The sequence below is a fragment of the Aotus nancymaae genome, unplaced genomic scaffold, assembly GCF_030222135.1.
Source record: "Aotus nancymaae isolate 86718 unplaced genomic scaffold, 86718_ANA_hifiasm-v0.15.2.pri h1tg000088l, whole genome shotgun sequence".
Taxonomy (NCBI): domain Eukaryota; kingdom Metazoa; phylum Chordata; class Mammalia; order Primates; family Aotidae; genus Aotus; species Aotus nancymaae.
Window position 1 is genome coordinate 14904360 of NW_026988503.1, and position 13760 is coordinate 14918119.

The following is a 13760-nucleotide window of genomic DNA, read 5'->3' on the forward strand; positions in this document are numbered from 1 at the left end:
TCAGTTTACAGAAATTTGTGTCTGACATTTCTAAGAAGACTTTGAATGATATTCAGTTCCTTTTTCAAAGTTAAGTAGCTTCAACAATTTTTTAATTTTATAAAATTAATTTTTCTAATTTTATTTTTCAGACTTGATTTGTTTAGTCTGAATTAACAAACAGAATCTTCCAACGAGTTTAAATAACTTCAATACACTTAAGAGGTTAAGTATACAAATAGGCTGAAACTAAAATTGTCTTAACTGTTCCATCACCATACATAAGTTGAGGAAGTTACCACCTTAGACTCTCAAGTCTAAATCAATTATTCAATTACATATCCTAGATTGAAGTTAGAAGGCTATCCCTCTATTAGGATGAATTATTTTATAAAATTACTTCAAATATATATGTACATATTCCTTTTAACATAAAAATATTAGTACTATGGCTTCAATTCTCTTAAGTATTTCTATACTTACCTCAAAACCTTCTGGAATGGAAAAATGCTTATCCATCTGAAGAAGATAATTACTATCACACTTAACTGTGGTTGCCAACTCAGTATGAAAAACAATCTCTGCCCCAATTAATTACAAATGTTTTTGGTGTGGACACTGTCTGAGTTGTTGTCAAGTCCCCTATTGGATTGAATGAACCCTATTTTTAAAATTCTATTTAATAGTTGCTGGGTCATGGGCTTTAAGATTTAAAACAGGGTAGCTTTAGCAGGTCATGGATCTCAAATTCATGGATATAAGTAATAGACACATTTGTTGAGAAATATTAAGTTTACCTGCCCCCGTGGCTCCCTTGTGGGGAATACCTTTTAGTTTGCAATTAGTGGTAGTTGGGTAACAGCTATCTACTTGGTATATTTTTGAGTTATGAGTAAATATAGAACACCTGTTTATTAATAAGAATCACCTGTTTAAGAGAGACTATATGGATGAAAATCTGCTCCGGGGCCTTCAGCCTAGAATGCTGTGAGCCCATGAGGCTCTTGGCTCAGTAGGCTGCTGGGCTCCCAGATAGCCCCACTTTTCTGTTCTATATTGGTGTCTGCCTCTCATTGCCTTCAGTGACACCTGGATGGGGGTCTCTCAGCCAAGCTGGTACTCAGTAAGTGGTCCCCAAGTGTGGGGACTTGAACCCAGGACAAAGAGTTGCCTGAGCAATGGAGAGAGGAGAGGCTAAGCTGAAGGTATCCTGAGTACTCTTGGAAAAAATACCCGGGGTAAGTTGGGGAGCTCGGAAGGAGCCCAGGAACTTTTGAAAGAGTCTCCTGGGTGAGTCAGGGAGAGCCCAGAAGTAGACCGAGAACCCTTGAAAAAATCTCCCAGGGTTAGTTGGGGGAGTCCAGAATTAGCCCAAGAACTCTTGAAAAAAATCTTGCAGGGTTAGTTGGGGGAGCTCAGAATTAGCCCAAGAACTCTTGTAAAAATCTCCCAGGGTGAGCTGGGGGAGCTTGGTAATATTAGGGTAACATGGGACAAAGATCACACAAACACAGGGCTTATTTGGTGTGTTCTGCCCTGGAGCTGTTTCAGACAGACAAGGAGGAAGATCATTCAGGAGAGAAAGGAGTATGATGAAGTATGTCGAGAAATTATAGAGCAAAAGGATGAGAAGTCAAAGGAGGAAAGGGTGTCTCTGTCAGCCTCCTCTCCCTGCCGCCTTAATATCTTGTCGAGGATGGCCAGATCCTCCTGATAGTTCTACCTCTGCTTCTGTTGGCCTGTGTATTCCCAGAACTACGGTAACCAGTTGAGGGGTTTGTACTCCCAGAACTATGGTAACCTGCTCCATCCAAGCTGGAATTCAACAAGCGAGAAAAGAGGGAGATTTAGAGTCATGGCAATTTCCAGTTGTTGTACACCCTGAAGATCGGCAGGGGCAAGTACAGGTTGCTTTTGAACCCTTCCCTTTAAATTGCTGAAGGAGTTTAAACAAGCCATTACCCAATACGGGCCTGAGTCTCCGTTTGTGCTAGGATAACTGAAGAACATAGCTACTTCTTATGGGCTGATTCCAATAGACTGGGATATGTTAACCCGAACATGTTTATCACTTTCTCAATTTTTGCAGTTCAGGACCTGGTGGACTGACACGGCTAACATTCAAGCTAGTATAAAAACATATCCTTTTTATATTACGCATATTAGGGCTCATGCAGCTCTCCCAGGGCCTCTCACTGCAGGCAATCAATCTGCAGATCAGTTGGTTGCTACAGGTGTATCTGATGCTCAATATTTACACACACTGACACACTTAAATGCAGCAGGGCTGCAGAAAAAACATGGCTTAATTTGGAGAGAAGTTAGAAGGATTATTCAGAATTGTCCGACTTGTCAGTTGGTCAATTCTCCTCCCAAATCAGGGTGTGTAAACGCCCAGGGGTTAGAACCAAATACTTTGGCAAATAGACATTACTCACATCTCATCTTTTGGGAAATTAGGATATGTACATGTTTGCATGGATACTGTTTCACACTTTGGGCTACATGTCAGACTGGGGAATCATCTGCTTGTGTCAAAAGACATCTTATACAATGTTTTGCTGTTAGAGGTATTCCATCCTGCATAAAAACTGATAATGCCCCAGGATATATTAATCTTTAACAGAATTTTTTACTCAGTGGAAGATCACACATATAACAGGTACTCCACTAACTCTCAAAGGCAGGCTATTATGGAGTGAATGAATCTTTCCCTTAAACAGCAGCTACGGAAACAAGGAAGGGACAAGGAATATCAAACCCCACAAATGCAGTTAAACCTGGAATCGCTGGCTTTGAATTTTTTGAGTTTGCCAAGAGGAGGACAATTAACAGCAGATGAACAACACCTGAATAAACCAAGGAAGAAACTGTAAGGCAATTAATCTGGTGGTGATATCCATTCACAAAGAATTGGAAAAAGGCAAAGTAGTAATATGGGGTGGAGCATTTGCTTGTGTTTCTTCAGGTCCAAATCAACAACCAGTGTGGGTACCATCCAGACATTTAAAGCTGTGCTATGAGCCAAATACCAAAAAAGAGACTTGCAGAGGAACTCCCAGTCACAGAGATGGCGAGACTAACGTGGAGGGGGAGTACATATCTTGTGGTGGTGAAAGTTACAAATTGACTTCATTAACTTTAAAAGTGTAATGAGACTGAACATGACAGGGGAGAATAAAACATCACCTGGAAAGACCTTTAGACAGCAAGCAAGGGGCAAGAGACCCTGAAGACCCTCGATGCCCCTTTTCAGCAGGAAGTAGTTACGGAACAACCTCTGCCCCATTTTCCAAAAGATTTCTGGGTCCCAACTTCATAAGGAAGAAATGTAAGATTTGGCAGTTAGGCTCTGGGGTGCTTTGGGAAGTTGCTAATGGATTGCCAGCCCTAAAATCTGGATGAAAACACATCGAGGATCTATGATTGCTGTTGTCATTATGTTATTAATCTGTTTTGTTTCTCTCTGTGTAGTCTGCAGGTGCGGATCCAGAATCCTCTAAGAAACAGTTCACCAAGATAGAGCTGTACTTGCTTTCCTAGCGTTGTTGAAACAAAGAAGGGGGGAGATGTTGAGAAACATTAAGTTTGCCCTGCCCCATGGCTCCCTTGTGGAGAATACCTTTTAGTTTGCAATTAGTGGTAAGTGGATAACAGCTGCCTACTTGGTATATTTTTGAGTTATGAGTAAATACAGAACACCTGTTAATAAGAATCACCTGTTTAAGAGAATAAATATGTGGATGAGAATCTGCTTGGGGCCTTCAGCCTGGAATGCTGTCAGCCCCTGAGGCTTTCAGCTCGGTAGGCTGCTGGCCCCCGATAGACCCACTTTGCTCTTCTATCTGGATGTCTGCCTCTCATTGCCTTCAGCACCACCAGGGTGGGAGTCTCCCAGCCAAGCTGGTGCTCGGTACACATTAATTTCTCCGTACGCTCACAGATGTCTCTGGCATCTGCTGAGGTTTGTCATGTGATTGCATTTTATATTTCCTTAGCTGTTAAAAAATATACTTTTCTATAAACATAGCTTAGTAGGTAAGATCTCTGTTTTTGAAGTCAGACTGTCTGGGTAAGCATCCAACTGTGACCATAGGAGCATTACTTAGCATTTTTGCACCTTGGTTTTCACATTTGTAAAAATGAAAATAACAGTACCTACCTCAAAGGGTTAGTCTAAGAATAAAATGAATGAATGAATATTTATAAAGCACTTAAGCAGGGCTTGGCACACTCTGATCTACAAACACTTATCCAGTACTTACTGATAAGGAGTACTGCTCCCCAGAGGACTTGTACTTGCCCGAAATTTTGAAAGCCACTATCACAGAACCGTGGATCCTCAAGGGCATGGTCTATTTCAGTAGCCATGTCTTTTGGTATATATTAGTTTGGTGCGAAAGTTATTGCAATTTTTGCCATTACTTTTAATTAAAAGTAATTGGCCGGGCGTGGTGGCTTACACCTGTAATCCTAGCACTTTGGGAGGCCAAGGCGGGTAGATCACGAGGTCAAGAGATCGAGACCATTCTGGCCAACATGGTGAAACTCCGTCTCTACTAAAAATACAAAAAAATTAGCTGGGTGTGGTGGTGCATGCCTGTAATCCCAGCTACTGGAGAGGCTAGGCAGGAGAATCACTTGAACCTGGGTAGTGGAGGTTGCAGTGAGCCGAGATCATGCCACTGCACTCCAGTGTGGCAACAGAGCGAGACTCCATCTTAAAAAAAATTTGCCATTAAAAGTAATGACAAAAACTGCAATAACTTTTGCACCAACCTAATATGTAGTACAGAGTAGGCACCAAGCATACGATTGAAAAATGATTGAATGTCTGTGCTAGAAAGCAAGATTTTATCCCTCTCTGGGTGGCATTTTTAGATTTTTAGTGATCCTTCCACCTCAGCCTTCTGAGTAGCTGTGATCACAGGCATGGGCCAGCATGCCTCGCTATAATTCAAGAATCTATAACAATTGCAACTATAATTTGTTATTTTGGATACAATATTGTAACCAATACCATGAGCCATTGATAAGAAACGCTCTTTTAACTGGTATCAGGATGTTGATAAGAAACTCTCATTAGGACAACATTATGAGCCATTGATGAGAAATTCTTTTTTTTTTTTTTTTTTTTTTTTTTTTGAGACGGAGTTTCGCTCTTGTTACCCAGGCTGGAATGCAATGGCGCAATCTCGGCTCACCGCAACCTCTGCCTCCTGGGTTCAGGCAATTCTCCTGCTTCAGCCTCCTGAGTAGCTGGGATTACAGGCACGCACCACCATGCCCAGCTAATTTTTTGTATTTTTAGTAGAGATGGGGTTTCACCATGTTGACCAGGATGGTCTCAATCTCTTGACCTCATGATCCACCCAGAGAAATTCTCTTTTAACTAGTGTCAGATGTTGTCCTAATAGAGAAGGTATAGTACCTTCTCTATTAGGCAGAACCTGTGGGTAAAATTCGATCTCTTTCCTTGAATAAATTAGGCTTTGTCTTCAACTAAATGTGTGATTTTTCCTTACAGTGTCTCTAATGGGTTGCAGAGGTTGTTTTTATTGTTGTTAACTTTAGAAACTTCATAGTCAAATTTGCAATCCAACTTAAACCACTGTACATGATGGTGTCCAATACACATATATTCTCTGCACTGAACTTACCCCAGGTTACTATTTTCTCCTAATATTTTTAATGTGTTCCAATTTCTACAGTGCTTTTCTAACTCACTTTATCGTGTGTATTTTTTCAGACACATCAAAACCTCTCAGATGAGCCACCGAGGAAGACAAACGGGAAGAAAATGAGGGTATCAAAATTGTAACACCTCTCAAGAAAGACTGTGGGGGAAAAGAGGGGATGCAAGTAGTTAATATTGAAAATTGAAAGTCACAGGCTGAGAACTAGTCAATGTGTCATTAAGCACTACAAGGGAAGAGACTAGACTAACCAGCTGTCAGAAGTACTTGGGCCTGCGGGGCAGATGCATTCTTCTGGTGAAGACGGCTACATCTGGCTTGCATCATTCCCCATTCTCTGATTTCATCTTCCTTGAGCATCCTTCAGATTTGCATTCCTCAAAGAATGTTAACATGTTTCAGTGTTGACTATGTTTTACGTATAGTATTTAATTTTACAGCAATCCCAGGAGTTGTTTCCCCTATTTTACAGCTGAGAAAAAATAGCCATTTACTTTTTCTTCGCTTTTTTTCTTTCTTTCTTTGAGACAGGGTCTCACTCTGTCACCCAAGCTGGAATGCAGTGGCATGATCAGGGCTCTCTGCAGCCTTGACTTCCCAGACTCGTATGATCCTCTCACCTCAGCCTCCCAAGTACCTGGGACTACAGGCACTTACCACCATGCCCAGATAATTTTTTTTTTTAATTTCTGTAGAGACAGAGTTTCACTGTTACTCAGGATAGTCTCAAACTCCTGGGCTCAAGCAATCCTCCTGTCTCAGCATCTCAAAGTCCTGGGATTTACATGAGCCACCGCATCTGGCCAAAGCTACTCATTTCTGCTAGGAGCTGCCACTCTGGCCTCTAAATATCCACAACACTTCTCTTCCCACACATACAAAACACCACATCTTTATCTAAGTGAAGGATCTCCATTTGATGCTTGTTGCCACCATCATATTTAAATATAGATCCACATAGTACAGCAACCTAGGAACCAAAAGTCAACATATCTAGCCACCCATAACACACCTGTTAAATAAAGTGTAGCCTAGAGCTGCCTCCTTACATACTTTAAGTTCAGCCTAAAGGTTTCTCTGTACATAGTGAATGGTAACCTAGCTGGATGTGTAAACAGACTATAATCTATTCTTATACCAATCACCATGTTCTGGCCAATCAGAGGCAACCAACTGTTCAAACCATATTCAAATGAGACAAACACTCAGCTGTAAGCAATCCAGCTGTTTCTGTATCTCACTTCTGTTTTCTGTATGTTGTTTTCTTCTTTCTGTCCATGAATTCTCTCCAACCATACAGTAGTGCCAGCAGTGTATCTATTCTGGTTTAGGGGAACTGCCCGATTTGCAAATGGTTCTGTGCTCAACTAAACCACAAATTTGTGTAAAGTTTTTCTTTTAACACAACCAATATACACTGATGGATCAGGGACGAAGTAAAGATAACACAAGTAAGCTTCCCATTTGGAAAGAGACTGATGGGAAGCTCGGCGGTCCTGGTCTACAGAAGTGATGAAATGTTGCAAAGCAGGCATGGTGAAGACCTCCTACCCAAGGTCACATGGCTACATTGATTTGTTCAGTCTTAAAATTGGATAAAACTTCCACTCCTCCACATTGTGTAAAGCAAGTTCGTAGGCTGATCAGCTGATTTTTATTGTGTTATTAAATATCTGGCTTTCTAAATACATTATAAGCCTTGTAAAAAATTTCTTATTCACCACTGTATCCCAAGTGATTAACAAAGTGTCTGGCACATAGGTTATATTCAATAAATATTTATTGAATGAATAACATAACCATTATAGTCCACTTGGCCATTAAATTTTTCAGTGTAAATTAGAAAACAGAAATTTTGAATTACATATCAGTCTTCACTGAATTTGCTCAGGATGAATCATTCCTCTGGAAGCAGGGTTGCTAGCCTGACTGAATTTTTTAACTTACAGAGTTAAGATCTAGTATATTAGACAGTCGATGCCTTGTTTTTTAAAAAATAATGCCTATATCAGCAAAATGCATACAATTACAGGGTTTTGTTTTATGTTTATTTACTTTTTTAACTTGAGAAGCACAGAATTGTACACTAATCATCTAATTATGTTTCTTGGCTTGTTGCACTTTCATCTAAACATCACTGGTCTAAGCCCTTTTTTATTTTATGGATTTAATGATATGACTAACACTGTACATTTATCACCCAACCTGAAGGCCTGAACATTACAAGGAACTGATATCTACAATGGACTCCTCTTCTGTTCTACCCCTAACTTCTCCTCATCTTGTAGCTGGGAGGTAACCACTATTCTCCATTTTGCTTTTCCGTCCCTTATTTATTCTTCAGTAAGTTTTCACATACACATATATTACATACATCATAATACTAAGATTCACTCATGGTAGTGTGTGTAGTTTTATCTCACTGATTTTCCCTTCAGTACAATGCTCCACTGTGAAACCCACTATCAGTTTTCCTGTGTATCGTCATTTGGGCTGTTGTCAGTTTTTGGCAGTTGTGAACAGGAAGCTGTGAACATTCTTTATAAATGGAAAAAGTTTCTAGCAGTGGAATTGCTGAGTCATAGGACATAGATAATTCAACTTCATAAAATAATCCAAACAATTTTCCAAAGTGGTTATACCAATGTATACTCCCTGCAGCAATATACAAGGTCCCACTGGTATTATCTAACTTCTTGTTTTCCTTTAAATTATATTTTGATTTGCCTGACAATGCCAATTCTCTATGAAAATGCCAAAATATATTTTGAATGTACTTATCACATGATTTTAGAATGACCAAAAAAAAAAAAGACTGTAATGCCAATTTGTATTTTGGGCTTACAATAATGAATTTTACATTCATATTTGAATATATGTAACATCATTTTAAAATGACTAACATTGATACAGTTAGAAGAAACTTATTACGATGTAATTTCTTCTTTTTCTAATTTTTTATTTCTTAGGGTGGACTAGAGCCTCTAGGGAGCCTTTAGCAACCCACTAGTCTCTTTTACACTTATACAATACTCTGTACATACCTTTATCTTAACACTCAGAGCAGAAACTATTTGCCTTCCTGTATTAGTCTATTTTCATGCAGCTGATAAAGACATACCTGTGACTAGGTAATGAATAAAGAAAAAGAGGTTTAATGGACTCACAGTTCCACATTGCTGGGGAGGCCTCACAATTATGACAGAAGGTAAAAGGCACGTCTTACATGGCAGCAAAGAGAGAAAATGAGAAAAGGGAAGCCCCTTAGAAAACCGTCAGATCTCATGCAACTTATTTGCTACCACAAGAACAATGTGGGGGAAACCGTCCCCATGATTCAATTATCTCCCACCGAGTCCTTCCACGACATATGGGAATTATGAATTTCAGGAGCTAAAATTCAAGATGAGATTTTGGTGGGGCACAGCCAAATCATGTCACCTCCAATATCTGTTCTTTCTTTCTTATGGTTATGGAACTTTTATGTAGGCATAGAGTTGCTAAGGTAAAACTTCCAGCTTTCCTTGTAGGTAGTTATGTGGCCATATTACTAGGTCTGGCCAATGGTATGTAAGCAGAAGCAACAGGGAAACTTTTGGGTTATGCCCCTAAAACATCACTTCTACTGGAAGTTGAATATGAAGCCAGGAGTTGGAGTAACCATCCTGAATCTATTAAGGAAGCTGTACATTGAGAATAGCAGTTACAAGACAGAAGACTAGGCCCCTGATGTCTTCAAGTAGAGCAGCCAGCCTGGACATAAGAAATAAATTTGTCTTATTAAAATATGCTGTAGTAGTAAACCCAAAATATATATATCTTAATACATAACTTGTACCTAAAAGTAAGATGATCCTGTAATAAAACCTGTAACAAGAGGCATTGGCAGTCAGGCAACAGGTGATGAGCATATTGCAGACTGTAACACTGGCAACTCTTCTGCTTGGCTCAACATTTCATAAACTGTCACCATATGATGCCTTAAAATTTAGACCACATCCATGTAGCGCCTATAGCTCTATGGTAGTGTTTCTAAATATGTGTCCTACTTGAATTTTCAGTAAAGTAATTTTTCTGTGGTTCAAGAATGCCTTGGGCATTTCAGGATGTTCAGTATTTTTGCTTGTAACATGTGAAATGCTCAGTCAATACAACAAACAAAAACATCCTCATGTTCTTCCTAATGTCCTTTTTAAGAGCTGACCCTAGATAAGAACTGCTGCATTAGAGGAAGTAGCTAGAAAAAAATGTCAGAACATCAGTGTGCTGGATGCTTCTTCACATGTTTGCCAAGGTCCTATAAGAAAGAGAAACTCAGTGCTATGGTTTGAATGTTTCCCCCAAAGTTCATGCATTGGAAACTTAATCCCCAATGCAGTAGTGTCCAGAGGTAGGACCTACAAGAGGTGATTAGAACCCACGGGCTCTGCTTTCATGAATGACTAATACTGTTATTGTGGGATTGAGTTAGTCATTGTGAGAGTGGGAATCTGTTAAAAGGATGAGTTTGAGCTCTCTCTCTGTCTCTCTCTCTCTCTCTCCCCCTGTACACTTTTGCACGTTTTGTTACCCTTCCACCTTCTGCCACCATGAGATAATGCAGCAAGAACACCCTCACCAAATACATGCCCCTTAATCTTGGACTTTCCAATTTCCAGACTGTAAGAAATACATCTTTGCTCTAGGCTGGGCGGGGTGGTTCACGCCTGTAATCCCAGATCTTTGGGAGACCGAGGTGAGCAAATCATGAGGTCAGGAGATCGAGACCAGTCTGGCCAACAAGATGAAAATCCCGTCCCTACTAAAAATGCAAAAACTAGCTGGGCATGGTGGCAGATGCTGTAATCCCAGCTACTCAGGAGGCTGAGCCAGGAGAATCATTTGAACCCAGGAGGCGGAGGTTGCAGTGAGCCAAGATGGCACCATTGCACTCCAACCTGGGTGACAGGGTGAGACTCCATCTCAAAAAAAAAAGAAAAAGAAATACATCTTTGCTTTTTATAAATTACCTCATCTCAAATAACCTGTTATAGCAACACAAAATGGACTAAGACACCCAGGCAAATTTTACAGAGATGGACAGAACACGGCTTGGGAAATTAGGTGGGCTGGATGTAGAAACTGGATGGGAGCTCTTGATGACTTGCAAAGGAGAGCCACCCTGTCAGCTCAAATACTTAAGTGAAAGAGAAATAAACTGGCCAGGTGCAGTGGCTCATGCTTGTAATCCCAAAACTTTAGGAGGCTGAGGCAAGTGGATCATTTGAGCTCAGAAGTTTGGAACCAGCCTAGGCAACATGGCAAAACCCCATCTCTACAGATAATTAATAATAATAATAATAATAAGCCAGGTGTGGTGGTGCAAGACTGTAGTCCCAACTACTTAGGAGGCTGAGATGGGAGGATCGCTTGGGCCCTGGAGGCAGAGGTTGCGGTGAGCCAAGATCACATCACTGCACTCAAGCCTGAGCAACAAAGCAAGACCCTATCTCAAAAGAGACAGCGAGAAATGAACTTACTGCATAAACCTTATCAATGTCAGGTTGAGGAGGTCTCCAACAGAGATGAAGAACTTATTGGGAACTGGAGCAAAGGTCACTTTTGTTATGCATTAGCAAAGCACCTGGCTGCATTGCCCTCTGCCCTAGGGATCTGTGAAACTTTGAACTTGACAATGATTTAGCTTATCTGGCAGAAGAAATTTCTAAGCAGAAAAGTGTTCAAGATGTGGCCTGGCTTCTTCTGATACCTAGGTTCATGTGTGAGCAAAGAAATGATATAAAACTGGAACTTATATATAAAGGGAAGCAGAGCATAAAAGTTTGGAAAACTTGTAGCCCAGCCATGTGGTAGAAAAGAAAACCCCATATTCAGGGGAGAAATTCAAGCAGCTGCATAAATTTGCATAACTAAAAGGAAGGTGAATGCTGATAGCCAAGACAATGGAGGAAACACCTTGAAGGCATTTCAGAGAACTTTGTGGCAGCCTCTCCCATCACAGGCCTAGAGACCTAGGAGGGAAAAATGGTTTTCTGGGCCAGGCCCAGGGTCCAGCAGTGTGCAGCCTTAAAACACTGCTTTTTGCATTCCAGTCTTCAGCTCCAGCTGTGGCTTAAAGGGGCCCAGGTACAGTTCAGGCCACTGCTTAAGAAGGTCCAAGCCATAAGCCTAGGCAGCTTCCATGTCCTGTTAAGCCTACGGGTACACAGAGTATAAGAGTTGAGACTTGGGAGCCTCTGCCTAAATGTCAGAGAATGTATGCAATAGCCTGGATGTATAGGCAGAAGTCTGCTGCAGGGGCAGAGCCCTCATGGAGAACTTCTACTAGGGCAGTGTAGAAGAAAAATGGTGAGGCTGGAGCTACCACACAGAATTCCTACTGGGGCACTGCCTAGTGGAGCTGTGAGATGAAGGCCACCGTCCTCCAGACCCCAAAATGGTAGATCCACCAGCAGCTTGCACCCTGCAACTGGAAAAGATGCGGGCACTCAATGTCAGGTCAGGAGAGAAGTCACAGGGACTAAACCCTGCAAAGTCACAGGGTGGAGCTGCCCAAGGATTTAGGAGCCCACCTCTTGCACCAATGTGCCCTAGATGTGAAACATGGAGTCAAATGAGATTATTTTGGAGCTAAGATGTAATGACTGCCCTGATGGGTTCTGGACTTGCATGGGGCCTGTAGCCTCTTTCTTTTGACCAATTTTTCCATTTGGGAATAAGAATATTTACCCAATGCTCATACCTCCATTATATCTTGGAAGTAACCAACTTGGTTTTGATTTTACAGGCTCATAAGGGGAAGGGGCTATCCTTGTCTCAGATGAGACACTGGACTCTGTACTTTTCAGTGAATGCTGGAGTAAGATTTTGAAGGACTATCAGGAAGAAATGCCTGTATTTCAAATGTGAGAAGGACATGAGATTCGGGAAGGACTGTAGCAGAACGATACAGTATGGATCTGTATCCCCACCCAAATCTCATGTTGAATTGTAATCCCCAGTGTTGCAGATGGGGCCTGGTGGGAGGTGACTGGATCAAGGGAACAGATTTCTCTTCTTGGTGCTGTTCTCATGATAGTGAGTTTTCAAGAAATCTGGTTTAAAAGTGTGTGGCACCACCTCTCTCTCTTCTTCCTGCTCTTGACCATATGAAGTGCTCACTTCCTCTCTGCCTCTCACCATAACTGTAAGTTTCCTGAGGCCTCCCTAGAAGCCAAGGAGAAGCTGCCATGCTTCCTACACAGCCTGCAGAACTGTGAGCCACTTAAACCTCTTTTCTTCATAAATTACCCAGTCTCAGGTATTTCTTTATAGCAGTGCAAGAATGGACTAATACAACATTTGATGATGAATACTTTATATACATATAGGTATCTTTCAAATGTAAGATGTTTTTTCCCTTAGGACATGACCAGTAAGTCTAATATGAGCTGTGACTGGCCAGCACTAGGTCTACATTAAGGGTACTACACTGAATGCTTCAACAGCCTTGATGATGCAAAGAGAAATAGAGGATAGATGTGGCTAAGTAATCATTTCTTTGTATGATGAGAATTGGGTGAGCATATGTCCTGGTTTGCTCAGGGCAGTCCCAATTTGTATCTGTTTTGTAACATATTAATGATGTCCCCTTTTATTTTCAAAAATGTCCTGGTAAGAGTGGGTCTTCTCCCCATCCATCCCACCTAGCTCAAAACAGTATGAAAAAGAGCAAGCCCAAAATTCTGGGCTCCTCAAACCCAGATGATATCTCACTCCTCATGAGCTAGTAAAACTATTAACCTGTGGACCATCTTATCAAGTAGATATATCCACTTTCTTGCATCTTTGATCATATATATGTATATATTGAGACGGAGTCTTGCACTGTCACCCAGGCTGGAGTGCAGGGGCATGATCTTGGTTCACTGCAACCTCTGCCTCCTGGGTTCAAGAGATTCTCCTGTCTCAGTCCCCCGAGTACCTGGGATTACAGGTGCCCGGCACTACGCCTGGCTAATTTTTCATATTTTTAGTAGAAACAGGGTTTCACGATTTGGCCAGGCCAGTCTCAAACTCTTAACCTTGTGATTCACCCGCCTTGGC

The 13760-nt window shown here is 41.2% G+C and overlaps 1 long non-coding RNA gene across 1 annotated transcript; it reads left to right on the plus strand.

Moving 5' to 3' along the window:
- Positions 1-2317: 2317 nt before the first annotated feature.
- LOC105730662 (uncharacterized) lies at positions 2318-7534 on the plus strand. The gene is made up of 3 exons (XR_001110537.2): positions 2318-3310; positions 3454-3621; positions 5729-7534. It is a non-coding gene; the product is annotated as an uncharacterized LOC105730662 (long non-coding RNA).
- The last annotated feature ends 6226 nt before the right edge of the window (positions 7535-13760 follow it).